This window comes from Gossypium hirsutum, chromosome A03 (assembly GCF_007990345.1).
Source record: "Gossypium hirsutum isolate 1008001.06 chromosome A03, Gossypium_hirsutum_v2.1, whole genome shotgun sequence".
Taxonomy (NCBI): Eukaryota; Viridiplantae; Streptophyta; class Magnoliopsida; order Malvales; family Malvaceae; genus Gossypium; species Gossypium hirsutum.
In genome coordinates this window covers 27430880-27435464 of record NC_053426.1, presented here as the reverse complement: position 1 = coordinate 27435464, position 4585 = coordinate 27430880, and positions in this window count along the sequence as shown.

Here is a 4585-nt window from a genome sequence, read left to right as displayed (position 1 = left end):
TTCTTTTGGCTAGCTGTTCACTATCATTTGTCTAAGCATCATAAATTTCCTGAAGAAATGTTGGCCTAGCCCTTAGCTCTGCCAAAACCGAACCATCATCAAACAACACCAATCAAGCGTTCATGGCCCTCAATGCAAACAAAGATTTTCTGCTTAACGCGTCGGCGACCACATTCGCCTTTCCCAGGTGATTATCGATAATCAGCTCGTAATCTTTAATTAGTTCTAACCATCTATACTGTCTTAGATTCAATTCTTTTTGAGTCATCAAATACTTCAAACTCTTGTGGTCTGTGAATATATGAGAAGTCTCACCATATAAATAATGCCTCCAAATTTTCAAGGCAAAAGTAATGGCGGCAAGCTCTAAGTCGTGCATCGAATGATTCTTCTCGTGTGGCTTCAACTATCGTGAAGCATAGGCTATCGCTTTGCCATATTGCATAAGTACACAACCTATTCTATTTAAGGATGCATCGCTATAGACCAAAAACTCTTTTCTCGACTCGGGTAATACTAGAACAGGAGCTTCAATTAGTAATGTTTTCAACTTTTCAAAACTCTGCTAACACTTCTCTATCCATTCAAACTTAACGTCTTTCTATAGCAACCTTGTCATTGGAGTTACTATCATGGAGAATCCTTTCACAAATCTTCGGTAGTAACTTGTTAAGCCCAAAAAGCTTCTAACCTCAGTTACAATTTTAGGTGATTTCTATTCCACGATAGCAGAGATCTTACTTGGATCAACTCGGATGCCATCACTCGAAACAATATGACCCAAAAACCCAACTTCTTGGAGCCAAATTTCACTATTGTTAAACTTAACATACAATTGCTTTTCCCGCAAGGTCTACAACACAGTCCTTAGATGCTTCGCATGCTCTATCTCATCCTTAGAATAAATCAAAATGTAGTCAATGAACACAACGACGAACTTGTCCAAGTATGGCTGAAATATCCTATTCATTAGGTCCATAAATATGGTTGGTGCATTCGTTAACCCAAATGGCATGACAAGAAATTCATAGTGGCCATACCTCATTCTGAAAGCTGTCTTAGGCACATCCAATTCCTTAACTCGCAACTGATAGTAGTCGGATCTGAGGTCTATCTTAGAGAACACAGTGGCTCCCCTCAACTGGTTGAACAAATCATTGATTCTTGGCAAATGATACTTATTATTGATAGTTACCTTGTTCAGTTGCCGATAATCTACACATAACCTCATCAAACCATCTTTCTTCTTTACAAATAATACGGAAGCACCCCAAGGCAAAAAGCTTGGCCTTGCAAAACCTTTATCCGTCAGCTCTTGCAACTATACTTTTAACTCTTTCAGCTCGGTTGGTGCCATCCTGTATGGAGCAATAGAAATAGGAGCTGTTCATGGCACCAGTTCAATACCAATCTCTATCTCTCTATCAGGAGGTAATCTGGGTAATTCCTCTTGGAACACGTTTGGATATTCACACACTATAGGTATGGACTCAATCTTTAACTCCGTTTCCTTAGTGTTCAGTACAAAATCAAGGTAGGCTTCATACCCTTTTCTCATATATCTTTGAGCAACCATCGCTGTGATTACAACCGACGGTGTATCCAATTCTCTTGAATCACCTCGTAGAGTTTCACCATTTGGCCACTTCAATTCAATATACTTGCTACCACAATTTACAATTACATCATACAGGGCTAACCAATCCATGCCAAGTATTACATCAAAGTCATCAAATGGCAATAACATAAGGTTAGCCAAAAAATAATGACCCTGAATTGTTAAAGGACAATTATTACAGACTTTATCGACCAAGACTGACTTGCCTAATGGCTTCGACACTCTGATTATAAATTCTGTAGGTTCAATGGATATATTCATACTAGACACCAATCTTATGCAAATGTTTGAATGCGTCGATCTCGGATCAATTAAGGCAACAACATAAGTATTAAAAAGAGAAAACGTACCCGTGGTGACGTCAGGAGCAGAGACTTCCTCTCGAGCACGTATTGCATACGTTCTTGCCGGGGCTCGACCCTCTGATTTCACAGTGTCTTTAGCTGCAACTCGACTACCACTAGCACTTCTAGGATATCTCGGAGGTCTACCTCGTGGAGTAGGAGTACTTGACTTCGGGACTAGTTCCATCTCTTTATTAGTTCGCTCTGGGAAATCTCTGAGGAAGTGGTCAAGAGAACCGCATCTAAAGCATGCACCACTCTTTATTCGGCACTCTCTGAAGTGAAATTTATTGCAGCTTTCACGCTTCAGCTTTTGGTCATCTACACTCCCCACACTAGTCACCATCGGGGACGAAGACTTTTGGTTACGCCGTTTGGAGCTTCTCGCTCTACCCGAATATCCTACCAATAAAGTGGAGCGTTCATGTTGGCTCTTTGATTTCTTTGTGGGGCATGAGAGCATCTTACCACTGGATCTCTTGCGCGAAACTCGAACTTCTCTCTTAGCTTGTTTCCTTTCATTATTGAGCTCCTCGGCCTTCTTGGCCCGATTAGCTAATGCAGCAAACTCTCATATCTCAAGAATCCCAATGAACAGCTTGATTTCCTCATTCAGACCTTCCTCAAAGCGTTTTCACATTTTTGACTCTATTTGAACCCATTCAGTTGCATACTGACTTAGTCTCGCAAATTCCCTTTCGTATTCCGATAGTGTCTTATTTCTTTGTTTGAGTTCCAGGAACTCATTTCGCTACGAATCTAAGAATCTTTGACTGGTGTATTTCTTCTTAAACTCTACTTGGAAAAATTCCCAAGTAATGTTTTCCTTTGGTACCACTGAAGATACAGTTTTCCACCAATGGTATGCAGTATCATTTAGGAGAGACACAACACACTTTAAACACTCCTTAAGTGTGCACGATAATTTTTCCAACACTCGTGTAGTATTCTCGAGCCAGAACCTGACTCGTTCAGCATCATCATCAATCTTAGCCCTAAATTTTCAGCCCCATACTTTCTAAGCTTACCTACAGGGGCTTTACCAATTCTTATAGGTGTCATACCTCGTGGCACTTCCTCATTAGGTTGGTTAGGGGGTAGGGGAGGTCGTGGTATGTTGGGGTGATTCCTCAAATAATCCCCAAACCATTCATCCATCATGTCAAAGAAGGTGGCTCTAGCCTCTTCTCGGCCTTCAGACATAGGCCTTCTACTACTGCTAGAAATAGCTCATTGTACAGAAGCTGGAGCATGGCTCTCGGCTCCCTCGGACTCATCTTGTGCTTGATTGGAAGACATTTACTATATTCAAAGACGATTAAATAGTTAAGAGATGTCACACTATCAACTATTCATATAATGGCATGTATAGCTCAACTCCATGCACTTTACGGTAATCCTAGAATCGACTAAACCATAGCTCTGATACCACTAAATGTAACACCCCTTACCCATTCCCGAGACTGAGACCAGGCATGAGGCATTACCAGACATATACTCAGATATTTTCGGGAAATATGGGTTATAAAATTTCATTCCAATTTGAACCCGATCAAACAACATCTTAATGTCTCTATTACGGGCCTACGAGGCCCAAAACATACATTGAAAATGGTCCAAGACTAAACCAAGGACCTAAGAAAATTTTAAGAAAATTTCTAGGTTAATGTCTTACACGTCCGTGTGGAGACAATGCACACGCCCATGTGCTTTGGAACACGCCAGTGTCCCCTACCCATGTGGAATTAATTGAATTTGTTTCCTATTTCGAACCTACAGTGGATTTCACATGGCCAAGCACACGCCCTTGTGGCCACCTGTGTCAAAAAAATCAAGCATTCTATTTATGGCGTCAGCATGCATTTGGGGACACACAGCCAAGACACACGCCCGTGTGCTAGGCCGTGCCCTCTACACGGTTGAGACACACGGCTGTGCCTCTACCTGTGTGTTTACGACCATGCATTTTGACTTAAAAATTTTAGGTGCAGGGGACACACAGACGGACTACATGCCTATGGGGCTACCCGTGTGTCACACAAGGCCTAGACACACGCCCGTGTGTCTACCCGTGTGGACCTTATTAGACTATTTTCCAAGCCTTTGGTCACTCTCTATCATCCCCATACTCTTATAGACTACCATAATACATAACAAGGCCTAGTTATGCATCCCAAATGACCTTGATATATCTCATTGCATGTAAACCTCATCTCATCGGTTTTATACATGCTAGGTTATTCCCTTTTTTATTAAGGATTTCTATGTCTTATAACAAAATTAAGATTGGCTCATTATCTTAACTCATTGCCAATTATGACCTAGTCATCCCTTGTGATTTGGTCACTTTACATATACTTAATTGTGATATGCCATATTTAATTATCACAAGAACATTTGGACATAAACATGCACAAATTTGTAGGTCATAACCTATATCAAAATGAGCCAATTTCCATGGCCATATACAAGTGAACACATATACTTTTATAAGCCTTCATGTTGGCTGATGTGAACAAATCGTGATAAGTTTTAAATTTATAATTGATCATTCTTGAAAACTAACTATTATCATGACAAAGGCAAGTGCACCTTATTGAACAGTAGTATAGCTTATGGCAAG